Source organism: Telopea speciosissima, chromosome 7 (genome assembly GCF_018873765.1).
Source record: "Telopea speciosissima isolate NSW1024214 ecotype Mountain lineage chromosome 7, Tspe_v1, whole genome shotgun sequence".
NCBI classification, from domain to species: domain Eukaryota; kingdom Viridiplantae; phylum Streptophyta; class Magnoliopsida; order Proteales; family Proteaceae; genus Telopea; species Telopea speciosissima.
This window is the reverse complement of record NC_057922.1, coordinates 65,741,476-65,755,277: the sequence shown is the minus strand read 5'-3', so window position 1 is coordinate 65,755,277 and position 13,802 is coordinate 65,741,476. Positions and strand designations below refer to the sequence as shown.

Here is a 13,802-nt window from a genome sequence, read left to right as displayed (position 1 = left end):
GGATGTTGTTGTATGTTTTTGGGTTACTCTGCTACTCCGAAGTGGTATAAATGCTATCACGCACTTACCAGGAGGTTACTGGTTACAATGGATGTCGTGTTTCGAGAATCTGAGGCCTATTACTCCACCTAGAAACCTCTTCAGGTGGAGACAGTAAGTGAAGGGTACCTCTCATCAAACCATTGGTGGATTTTTATGTACCCACAGTAGAAGATACATCTATAGAACTTGAGAACGGTATAATTGGAGCAAAACAAATTCAGGGGGAGCAGGAGGCTAGGGAACTAAATAGCTTGAAGACTTTCTCTCGAGAAACGTGGCATACAAGAATCACCACTGCTCCCACTAATCGGCACTACCTGTTCCGAGTTCTCCTTCTGGTAAGTCTGCTTCTAATCCTACTCTTAACTTACCAATTGCTATTCGTAAGCCACAAAGAACTTGTACTACACATCCATTTCTAATGTTGTTTCATATATTGCTTCCTTCTTTCCATGCCTTTGTTTCCTCCTTGTCCTTTGTTTCTATTCCTAATACCCGGCAGGAGACATTAATTAATTTGAGGCGGAAAGAAGCGATGAATGGAGAGATTAATGCCCTGAATAAGAAAGGACACTTGGGATTTGGTCTCACTTCCTCTAGGAAAGAAACCCGTTGGCTGCAAATGGGTTTTTGTTGTAAAATAGAAGGCTGTGGAGAGAAACAAGGTATGGCTGGTGACTAGAGGCTTTACCCAATTGCAAAGATGAATATTGTCAAGGTAATCATTTTTTGTGTTGTTAACCAAGGATGTGATCTTCAACAACTCGATGTGAAGAATGTATTGCTTCATGGGGAGCTTGAAGAGGAAGTATATATGGAAATCCCTCCTAGCTTTGCTGCCTCAGAAACACAAAGAAAAGTGTGTCATTTGAAGAGAACTTTATATGGTCTAAAACAGTCCCCTAGGGCATGGTTCGATCATTTCCATAAAGCTATAATGTCTATTGGATATAAACAGAGTAACGTTGATCATACTCTATTTATCAAGAAGACGAACCAGCATATTATAGTGTTGATTGTTTACGTGGATGACATAGTCATCACCGAAAGTGATGTAGATGAAATAGGCAAACTAAAGGCCTACTTGGGGATAAGATTTGAAGTTAAAGACCTAGGGAAGCTTCGATACTTTTTGGGACAACATGGATGAGTTAGTGCAGGGTTTTGGCCAAGATGAAACGATTATTATTAGAGGTGACCTGAATGACCATGTTGGGAGTGATTGTACAGGCTATGAAGGTGTTCAGAGAGGCTTTGGAGTTGGGGAGAGGAATGAGGAGGGGACCTCAAAAATTTTGTCTACAATCATGGATTTGCCCTGCAGATGTTGAGGATCAAGTGTGGTGGAGACTTGGTGAGGCCAAGGCTAACACACTTCGTCACAAATTACATCACTTTGAAGAGCTTTGAGAGAAAGAAGGTTAGGCTTAAGTCCATGTTTGCTTCAGTGAATTGGTTTGAGTGGCAGCAGTTTGCTTCTCATGGAGGTCGAGCATCTCAGGCAACCATTTCTAGTGACAAGTTCTGGGATGACCTAAAGGTCTTTAGGATATTAGAGTTGGTAGTCAGCATGTTGAGAATGGAGGACTCATAGAAGAAGCCCACCTTATTACACTTGTGAGAAGTTATTGAAATGATGAAGATGCGGGCGAGGGAAGTGTACAGGCGGGGTAACACAAAGTTCCTTACCATAACCAAGGATTGAAGGGAAAGGCAGCTAATACATCCACTGCATAAGGTTGTTGAGTTTTTTACTTTACTCACCTCAATTCAACTTACTTGTCAATTAGTTGCTTATTCACTAGTTTGCATTGTTTTCAACGTGTTAACTCAATCCCAAGTACCAATACAAGCACATACTTGGAATAAGACAAGATCTGATAGATGCAGTTCAAGTAATGATGGAGAAGCTTGAGCCAAATGCAACTATGCTCAGTCCAATGCCAATCAAGAGGTGAGACCTGTACTTTGTTTGGTACTTTAGAACTTATGCAATTATAAATTCGGTATTGAGGGCAGGCTTTGGAGCAACGGTAAAGGTTGCTCTATTGTGATCAAGTGGTCACAGGTTCGAGTATGGAAACAGTCTCTCTCAAATGCAGGGGTAAGGCTGCGGACATAATGACCCTACCCAGACCCCGCAGTGGTAGGAGCCTCGTGCACTGGGTACGCCCTTTTTGTATTGATGCAAACACTGGTACCAAACATTGAAATGGATACAGATGCCAGCCTTCAGGGATGGCTTTCAGGTCAGGATACCACTGCTGCTAGTTGTTCCAATCACTATAGCTTTTTCATTCATATTCAAGTATACATCATAGTTTACCATCCACCTAACAGTACTCTTTAATGCTCTTACGTAGCTGAATAGTGGATGTTATATGGAAGAGACTTACCCAATTTGATCAGGATAGTAGTGAAAGTGCTCTCCCAGATATGTTCCGCCACCGGGTGTGAGCACAACTGGAGTATGTTTTCCCTCATACACTCCAATAGGCAAGAATTGATTGGGTGCCAAGCAGCTAGAGGATTTGGTCTATGTGCATCACAATATGAGATTGAGAGAGGAGCACATATGCCTTGGCATGGACAACAATACAACCCCAATCAATTGAGAGAGGAGCACACAATCTGGTCATTATCTCCTCCTAACCAGCAAGGAAATCTGGAAAATATCTATTAAACTGTTGGCCGATACTCTATCCAAATCTGGAAATGATAATCCTCATGCAATCTGCCTGATCCCTTATGATATGTTCCTAAAAATTAGAAATCTGGTCTCTTGGAATGTGCTCCCATCAAACCAACCAAGAACCAGGCCACATCAGCCTAGGCTTGTCTCCACAGTGATTCTGGACTGGTGTTCTGGACCTTATTCCTACAGTTACATCTGTGTTGGAACTTGTGATCTACATCAGTAAGCTAGTTTCAAGGTAATATGTGCTCCCTCGGTAATCAAAAATTTTTTTTTTTTTGGTGTTTTAAATTAAAGTTAAAAACAGAATTATAAAAAGAATATGAAAGCAAATCCTAAAAAAAAAAGGGCATACCCATTGCATGAGGCTCCTGCAACTGTGGGGTCTGGGGAGCTGATGCAAATTCTGGCCAGAAGAAGAAATAGAAGAACCAAAGAACCAAGATGGTTTGAGTTAGCCTCATGTGGACCAGCTTGAGCCAGTTCGAACCAACCAAGAAGACCAGCTCTACCCAGCCAACCGGCCTTCTAGAAGAGGCCTTTGTTGGCCATGATTTTGACAGGAGATCTGGACTAGTCACATCTCCAACTGCCTAGTTGCTAATTTAATTAATTTCTATTTAAATGTCCTTCCATGTTTGTTTTAGAAGGCTTAACTATAAAGCCTAGTAGTTTTTAATTTTAGTTTCCTTCTATTTTAGTTAGGATTTAATAGTTTCTATTTTCCTTACTTTCTATTTTTATTGTAAGCTTGCCTAAGATATTAATAGGTCTCTTATTGTAAGGTGTTAGCAGCCTTTAGGAATAAATGCTTTTGTGATCAATAGGATCACCAAGCCTCTTTATTTATAATAAAAGAGGAGAACAAAAAATTACAGTAATACCTCCCCCATAGCCGACTCTAACTAATGAGTCGAATATGGGGGAAAACCCCCATATTGCCCTTGTTGGCTACATAACTCAACACACTCCCCCTCAAGTTGGTGCATAGATATCACACATGCCCAACTGTTTGAGTTACTAGGTGGTTTAAGTAACTTCCCATGATCCCCCATCTGTTTTATCAATTTTAACCACCTTTGAGTAGATCATTACGGTCAATTAGAGTAACTACCCAGTCAAACCGATCCACTCCATTGACCGAATTTGAGCATAAATAGTATTTTAGTCAGATAACTGAAATAGGGTGTGAACAATGCCCCTCACAATCCTGTTTGAACGGGGTCATAAGAGTTCAAATAGGATTATGGATGCCCACATTCTGACCGACCATATTTGGCTAGAGAGGCTAGGGTCGTGCCTATGGGGTTGAGCTTAACCTATATGAGGTTCTCAATCTTTTTAACCGAAATAGGTTCGGTCTGTGTGATTGAGTATAACATCTTCTCACTCAAGTAATCATGAGCCATTCTCTGCAAATCCATTGATGACATCATAACAATCAAAAAATTATCCATAGAAGAACTTAATGACATCACCCAATAATGAGATCATAGCATTATCCATGATTGTTACGATGAGAGAAAGAGGGAAAGGTCAAAAGGCGGTTTCAGATGTTACAGAGAACTGGCCTTTTATTTGTACCACATTGGCCTATGACTTTTCAAGTATACCCATCATAGAATGATATGTCCTAGAATCATGTAAAAATCCCGGTCTTTGCCCAGCCCAGCAAAAGAACTGAAATGCTGGCCTCTAGGCAAGGTGGAACTGAGCTAACACATCAAGAACAAAATCATAAGAGAGAAAAACCCCACATTGATCAAGAACTGCTTGCATGTTCCGATCTGATGTAAATAGTTCTCCAATCAGCTTGTAGTCCCTTTCCACTTCTTTTGGGTTTGCTAGTTACTACGCTGAAATTGGCTTTCATCATTCTCGCTCTCACTGTCAATGCATAGGTCAGAAAAGAAACTCATTTTCTGTCGATAACCAAATTTTTCTTATCTGCTTCTTCTCGGGCCCATTATTAGTCGTGATCTTACACGTGGAGCTCTCGTGAACTCGACGGAATATATAGAACCTCTGCTTTGAATCATGTAGATGCCACCTCCCTACCGAAAAAATTGAGCCATAAAAATACTCTAATTTCTTCATTGTGGCTCTTCTTCACCGAACAAATTGGCATTCTGTTTTGAGTATATCTTCTCGCTGTTTTTTTTAACCAGTTGTCGCCCACTGTCTTCGAGAAGAAAGCAGCTTTGCGACAGGTTTCTGCTGCCCTTTGCCCCTTGCTTGGTGTCAACCAATAGAGGTATGGTTTTTTGCCGGAGAATAAACTGTTGGCCATTCAAAACACAAGCAACAAGGCTAGTACATAAACTATGCCCCTTGTCAGTGGGTTACGGCTTCTCGGTGCTCATTTACAAAAAGATTTTCCCCTGGTTGAGCACCTTTTCAGCGTTTGATTCGGGACTGGATTCCCTCACCGACATTTCCTCTTCTTGGCAACATTATGATTCGATTCTAACTGGTGTCCCACCGGGAGTGCCAAAAATGTTTCCATTAAATTCGGCATCAACGGCGTGAATTGAAGATGCCATAAAATGAATTGAATCAAAGAGTGGGTTCTTACCAGTGTCTTGGTAATCCAAGGACTTTTAAAATGTAAAGATTACAATGCCAAGAAGAAGAAGAAGAAATCAACTTACATACTTTGCAAAACGTATCTGTTGAAGTCTTTATAACTCGTCAAATCCGAACTGATGAGACTTACAACTTGGTATTTACACTACAACTACTCTACGACCAAATTGCTTACTTCCCAGAAACAAATTTGTTGAAATCTTCATAACTTTGCCAACCACGAACTGTTTAAGCTTGCAACTTGATGATAATGGACGTCTTTTGAAACAAGCCAAAAGACATATTGTTGGACAAAAGTCTACATTACACTACTCCTAAAAAAAAATGAAAGATAAAGACTTGTTGTGTTGAATTGTTGGGTGTCGTTCTTCATCGCCAGCATTCCTTTTATAGTTGCTACTGGTAATCTCTTGTAGTTACCAGGTGGTTAAGTAACTTCCAATGATCCCCATATGTTTTATCAATTGTAACCATCTTTGAGTAGATCATTATGGTCATTGACCAAAATTGAGCATAAATATTATTTCGGTCAAATGATTGAAATAGGGTGTAAACACACTTTTAAATAGTTTTTCATTCAATAAAAGCACATGGAAGAAACTTTGATCCTCAATCCAATGGAAGAAGAATCAAAAGCCAAAATTAGTTAACAAGTCGCAAATTTGGAAAATGTGAAGATAAAAATCAATCGCTATATGTTGAGCAAATTTTCCATGATCAACTTGACACAATCAACACACCATCTCTCGAACAGTGTATTAGAAGAAAAAGAGTAACTATAGGGAACTAAGTAGAAGTAATCCACCTCTATATTCTTAAACAATTTTATCTCACGGTTAAAATAGATAGCAAATTTAAAATAAATAATAAGGAAATATTATCTAGTACCGACCTCAATTCCAAGTATAACAGCATCTTCAGCATAAACAAAGTCATGTGACTGGTAAGATTAAATGGTGCCGTTTTAATCTATCAGCTGCCTTTCTTTCCCAGCCCTCTCGAATGTGTTGGTGTTCACTGTTACGCCATTGCCAGTGATGAGCACATTTATGTGTGAAATCTTAGGGCATAAAACATACATTTTACCACATTGGACAGAGTTACTCGGTGCTTTCTTGTGTTTTTCAGGTTTTAGGTGAATTCTTGTGAAAATAGAGGTGATACTAAGAAAATGTTTTAAAGCTGTTTAGAGGTGTTAATGGCTTGGTTACGTAGCCCATCGAGTCAGCTTCGCAACGGTTCAAACGGCACATGATTCCGAATTGAAACGAAGAAGTTACGGCCGTTTCCGTAACATAGCACGAAAATGGTCTACAGGGGTTTATTTGTAATTATTGACAGTCGGCCGGCGACAAAGTGAAGCAAAAGTTTGGATTCCAGGAGCCTTAACGCAATAACCAGAAGTTATATTTCCTGTACCCGAAAGATTCCATTTGGAGGGCTCTGGACAGTCCAACTTCAACTTGAGATATCTTGGGCTCCCGAACTCCAAATTGGACGAGATTTGGGTCTATTTTGGGTGATTTTTCGCAAGGAACACAATGGTGAGGCCTATATAAGTACCCCATGCTCCACGTTTTCTAAAGGACAGAATGGATATTTTATTTATTCTTGAAGGAATCCTAGTCATCACCCTTACTCTCTCTCTCCTCCAACTTCTCAAGGGCACTTCTGAAATTCTACTTGGGATAGATTTATATTTTCTCATCTATGGAAGGTTGAAAAATCAAAGATGCTTTGATTTTATTGCTTGGAGAAGATATCTACAAAGAAAAGGAAGCACTTGTTAGAATTGGAAGTTTACTTTTCTATAAATAGAAGGTCTATGTAAGCAATCTTCTCTTCTTCTTCTTTCTATTTTTTGCTTTTTTCTTAGGATTCAAGGCATTGTAAAAGAGGAAGGAGAAGAGAATATTCTCTTTTCTTAGGGAATATTTCTCCTACACTGCCCTCCTCTCTCTTCCCCTCTCTTTCCCCTATAAATACCCCTTGCCCTCTGGGTTGTAAGAAGTTAGTTTTTTTAGTTCAGTTTTTAGTTAGTTTCTAGTTCAATTTTAATTCAGTTTTTTAGTGTAATTTTTATTTCATTCACTTAGTGAAATTTTCTCTTCTTTTCCTATTTTTGGCTTAAGTTCTTAATTTTGATTTCAAGTTCTTAGTTTTGATTTCATAAGTCTAGTTTAATGGTTGTAATAGTTTTAGTTTAAAGCTTCCTAATCTAAGTTCCTATGTTGATGACAAGACATAGAGATTTAGAAGAGGAAACCATGGTGAGTTTATTCAAGTATTCAAGCACATCAAGGTATCTCATTCTCTAAACCCTTAATCTCATTCTCCCTTTCCTCTAGCTCTCTCTATCTTCTTCTTCTTCTCCCTCTATTTCTTTTATTGTTTTTATATGGTTGTGGTATGTGGATGCACTTTTATTCCCTTATTTCTTTTTATGTGATTATGAAGTGTGGTTGCGTTTTTGTTATTCCTTCCAATTTACGTTAGTTTGATAAGTTAAATGTTCATGTGTTAGGACGCCAATTTAATCCCTTAATTTTGTTAGATACTTATGAGTTAGGATGCATTAATTTTCATTAGTTTAATTAGTTTAACGTAACACTTTAATTTGGTTCACTTTGCATTACTTTTAAGTTAATTAAATAGAGTGGTGTATATCTCCTCGTGTTCGACCCGTAGCTACGATTGACCCGTACGCTTGCGGTATTATTTAACTCAAACAGCCAGCACCACCGAAATCAGTCAAATGGCATAGTCAGCTATGAATTCGGTGATTGTGCCAAAATCGATCATCGACTATGAATTGGACAGATATACTGGAAAATTCTTGGCTCATTTGAATGGTTGTTGGAGCTTCTTTCTGGTTGACTCATTTGAATGATTGCGGCTTCGAATACCTTGAAAGGAACTGCCTAATTTCTGCTTCTTAGAAAAATTGATTGCAGGGTTGTCAATGGAGTCTAAATAATGGTTCCGCCTTATTCTAATCCGCGAACTGGGATAATTTTCCAATGCATTTTGCACAATTTGGAATCCTCAAGAGGGAAATGGCTTGTGACTGGGATGGTTTTAGATGAAGTTCTGTGAAGCTGAAAGAGGGAGAGTGTGTTTTTGAACTATACTATACTACTAGGTAGGGTAGATGGACGGTCAAAGATGGGGGGGAACCAACGAGATTGATGATCTACATTCATTAGTGACATTTGTATACATCACGAAGCAATGTGACACTTAATACAGATAGAAATATTCCATTTAGAGATAAGACATGTGGCAATAAACCAGCATAGCATGCTCGGGGGAAAGGATTCTGATTCCGAACTCCCTCCCACTGGCTATCGCCACTAATTTTGCCACCATCGCCAAACCGAACAAATCATTGACATGGTCAAAGCTTGGAGATCCATCGTTCCTCTCTCCCTCTCCTTCTCTCTGTCCCTCTCTTCCTGTCATTCTCTATCTGCAAACCTATTCTTAGACTGTGCACCATTCGCCAACTCCTTCATCACAAACCACAACAAACCGCACACCATGACGAAAACGAAGGAAAATAAAGAAAGCAAACAGAGAAGGAGAAAGGCCAAGGATATGAAAAGAATCCCCTCAAAGGGAGAGAGCGAAAAATTTCCATCCTTCCAGACAGCGGTCCGTTCTTTCTCAGAGATGTCCGATTTCCGGCTGAGCAATGGCCGCTGTTCGCCTTCTCCAAGCATCGCCATCATCATCCCCATCCTCATTGTTCTACATCTCCAGTGTCTTCCTCTTCTCTATCATCTTCTTCATCACTTTCCCTCCCATGGATTTCTCTATACCCAATACTGACGCTCTCCTCAAGCTCAAGGAATCCTTCATCAATGCCGATGCCCCTGACTCTTGGTCCTCTGATTCTAAACCTTGTGCGGATGACACTCCTTCGACAGGCGTCCTCTACTTCAAGGGCATCATCATCGGCCTTCGCCTTGGTCGAATGGGTCTTTTCGGCAAAATCGATGTCGATGCCCTCATCGAGATCCCTGAAATTCGCAATCTCAGCTTCATAGGCAACAACTTCACTGGCTCCATCCCGGAGTTCAATCGCCTCTGTGCTCTCAAGGCTATCTACTTGTCTGGCAACAAGTTTTTCAGAGAGATCCCATCTCATTTCTTCTCCACAATGGGGTCCTTGAAGAAGATCTGGCTTAATCAGAATGCATTCACAGGGGAAATCCCAACCTCCCTGGCCTCTCTTACCCATCCCATTGAGATTCATCTCGAGGACAATAAATTTTCAGGCACGATCCCATCCATCGAACAGACAAGTTTGAAATCCTTCAACGCCTCCAACAACAAATTGCAAGGAGAAATCCCCGCGTCCCTATCGAAATTCAACCAGAGTTGTTTTGTAGGGAACAATGATCTCTGTGGGACACAATTGGGCAAGGATTGTGAGGCCAAGAAACCAACAGTAGCGGTAGCGCAAGTGCAGACATCAAAAATGACGGAGACTCCATCGGTGCAGCATTCGTCATCTGGCAACAGCGTGGCGGTCGTCGTAGGTACATTAGCTGGGGTGATCCTTTTACTGGTGACGGCGGCCATAGTGGTGGGAAGACGAAGGGAGGAGGAGTTCGACGTGTTGGGTAGAGAGAACCTGGATGCCGTGGAATTGCAAGTCTCATTGTCGGCCTCTAGCCGCCGAAAAGGTATGGGATCTAGCCGCAAAGGGTCTAGGTCTAGCAGAAGAGGAACACAACACGGAAAGGGTGAAACTGGGATGGGAGACTTGGTGTTGGTGAACACTAAGAAGGGTGTATTTGGACTCCCTGACTTGATGAAGGCAGCGACCGAGGTCTTGGGAAATGGAGGGTTTGGGATCTTCCTATAAGGCAGTCATGGCCAATGGGGTGGCAGTAGATTAATAGAGTTGGGCGAGATGCTTTTGATGCAGAGATCAAGCGACTCGGGAGACTACGACATCCTAACATCTTGACACCATTGGCTTACCATTTTCGCAAAGATGAGAAACTTTTGGTATACGAAAACATTCCCAAAGGAAGCTTGTTGTATCTCTTGCATGGTAATGAGTATGACCGGCACACTAACACATGTGACACGCCTGTTTGGCTGTTTCCTAAAAATGTCTATTAAATTAAAAATTTTTTTTTTTTTGGTTTCGTTTGTTTCTTTTCCTTTTACAAACCAGGTGATCGTGGACCTTGTCATGCGGAGCTTGACTGGCCAGCCCCTCTAAAGATTGTGCAAGGCATTGCGAGAGGAATGGGTTATCTACACACCCAACTGGGTTCGTTGGAGCTCCCACACGGCAATCTCAAATCAAGTAATGTGTTGCTTGGACAAGATTATTAGCCATTGCTTGCAGATTACGGCTATTGCTTGCTGGTGAACCCGACCCAAGCCGCCCAATCCATGTTCGCGTACAAGACACCCGAATCTTTACAATACCACCTAGTGTCCACCAAATGTGACGTCTATTGCCTTGGAATTATAATTCTAGAGATAATCACCGGCTATGAATTCGATGATTGTGCCAAAATCGATCATCGGCTATGAATTGGACAGATATTCTGGAAAGTTCTCGGCTCATTTGAATGGTTGTTGGAGCTTCTCTTTGGTAGACTCATTTGAATGGTTGCGGCTTCGAATACCTTGAAAGGAACTGCCTAATTTCTGCTTCGTAGAAAAATTGATTGCAGGGTTGTGAATGGAGTCTCAATAATGGTTCCGCCTTATTCTAATCCACGAGCTGGGATAATTTTCCAATGCATTTTGCACAATTTGGAATCCTCAAGTGGGAAATGGCTTGTGACTGGGAGGGTTTTAGATGAAGTTCTGTGAAATCGAAAGAGGGAGAATGTGTTTTCGAACTATACTATACTACAAGGTAGGGTAGATGGACGGTAAAAGATGAGAGGAACCAACGAGATCGATGATCTACATTCATTAGTGACCTTTGTATACATCACGTAGCAATGTGACACTTAATACGGATAGAAATATTCCATTTAGAGATAAGACATGTGGCAATAAACCAGCATAGCACGCTCGGGGGAGAGGATTCTGATTCCGGACTCCCTCCCGCGGATTTTACTCCTCTCAATTTCAAGATCCATTATTTCTTGTTATTTCCCTCTAGAGTGTGACACGTGGCGAATCTAAATATAACGGCTCTGAATCATTCTCTCAATTTGAATACTAAATTAACTATGGTTACCCCAACCTAGATTGTAACTCAGGTCAAATTTAACCAAACCAATGGAGGACCATGGTTAACTCAAACCGATAGATTCAACCCTAATCTCTACTTCCTCTCCCTCTCTCTTCTATTGCTCTCATTGAGAGAAGCTGCCGCCGGAAGCCAGGACCTGCAACTTCGCTGGAGCCCACCTGTTCTTGCCGCTCTCGAGACCGAATCTTTATTAATCTCATCGCCTCTCTCTTCTATTGCCATCATTGTGAGACGAAGCCCAACCGAGGAGGAGAAGCTGCCGCTGCAACTTCGCCGCTGCCACCAACTTCTTGCCGCTGCGACTTCAGGACGGAGCAACGAACTTCTTCAGGTAACTTCAATGTCGTGGGTATTTATTTTTTTTTTTTTAATGAAAAGTTTTAAAAAACAGAGATGTATTGAATTTCTAGAATCAAAGGAAAGAATAGAGAAATTTTCCAAGTTTTAAAAATCAGTTTTTGATCTCTGATTTTTTGTTCAAAATCATTAAAAAAACTACTTCTGTTCAATAGTTGACACGTCCGAAACTTCACTGGAAGTCTCAGAATGAGAATCCGATGCTTCAGCAGGCTTCATTATAAAACTAGAGTTTCTGACCTGAAACAACCAGAATGGAGACAAAGTATCATTTGGTTAATTTCTGACCCCCCCCCCCCCCCAAATGGTGGAAATTTTCATGGGCACCTTCTCATTTTGCACTATTTTAATTGGATATGCATCTCCACAGAATATTCACTTTGAATGATATAACAATGTAAGGACAAACCCACTTGAATGATCCCAACTTTGCTGTACTCTAAGCTTAAGAAATCGAATTTGTGTAGTAGCTGGTTGGGATCATACGTTAAGTCCATCTATCATATTCAATCCACTAATTCCTAGGAAATTGTGATGTAGGTTTGTGTACTTGGCATTTAATGCAAAATGCAATTAACAATGGTGCTTTGAACCTTTCATTCACAGATATGTTTCTTATTTTCTCTATATCGAATGCTTCATATGTTGTAATCAATGATGGCACCAGATCTGGGTGGGTGTTTAAACCATTGTAGTTTTGATATCTTAAATGCAGGATGTGGGTGTGAAGCTGCAAATTGTGAGGAAACGAAACTTGATTGAACTTGAAATCCATTGTGCAGGAGGGAGAGAGAGGATTCTGTTAGAGGAGAAGGTATATATCAACTAGGGTGGGGAATGGAAAAACTGGATGACTCAAACAAGAAGCACCCTAGTTAGTGAGATTTGGAGCACTCAGCACAATAATATGATAACCCAATTGTCCATGTGGCTAAAGAGGGAGGAGTTCCTCTCAGGGTTTTTATTAACCAACTGCTATTGGACTGATCTCTTTTGAAGGAATCAGCTCTTGAACAAGAAAGAAAATAGTCATCCATATTTTCAAGAGGAAGAATGGGGGATTTTTTTCTCTCACTCCTCTGTGTGTGTGTGCGTGTGTGTGTTTAATCTTTGCTCCATCTTCTTATTATTTCTTCAATATTTTTTTTTGTAACATAAATGCAGTTGAACTTAAACCATTTCATTTTTGCAGGGAAAAGAGAAGATATGGATTAGAATGCCTTCTAAAATAATTCATATCAGATATGGATTAGAATGCCTTTCAATAAGATGGGTGTGGTTACAGTTGGTGTATTGAAGCTTAGTATATCTAGCAAAAGATTATTCAGACCCAACAAAGAAGAAAGTGAGAAAGGAAGAATGAAGAAAGATTGACTACGGCCTTATCACTTATGTATATCTGTCTAGTTTTTTTGACCCATTATCCTAATCGTTCACAGGTGGCAGGCATTTCAAAGATAAAGGCTCAAAGTTTAATCTCAATCACCTGAGATTATATTTTATTTTTAAACATACTTGTAATGCTAACTAGCTATTGAAAAGAGGAAGGGAAAGATCCAAATTGTAGTTCATCCAAGTTAGGTGAGTCTCTAGCTCAAAACGGAAGAGCAACTGGAGTTACAACCAGTAGATGGTGGTTCGAATCCACCAGGACTCCCATTTCAATCATTTCCTTTTATATGATACTACCAATTCAATGAAGTTGAGTTTTTTGAGTGTCCATGTTGGTGTTTCTTGTGTTTATCTTCTCAAGAAAACTTTTCAATGAATTGCTCTACAAATTGCTTGCATATTATTAAAGTAGTCATGGAGGTCTTCAATTAATTAGTCAATGTCATGTTCTTCAAATTGGTATTGATTTCATATCCTACTTGCTTGATTTTTCTT

General features: G+C 40.2%; 1 pseudogene; it reads left to right on the top strand.

Moving 5' to 3' along the window:
* Positions 1 to 8,968: 8,968 nt before the first annotated feature.
* LOC122668784 lies at positions 8,969 to 10,882 on the top strand (annotated as a pseudogene).
* The last annotated feature ends 2,920 nt before the right edge of the window (positions 10,883 to 13,802 follow it).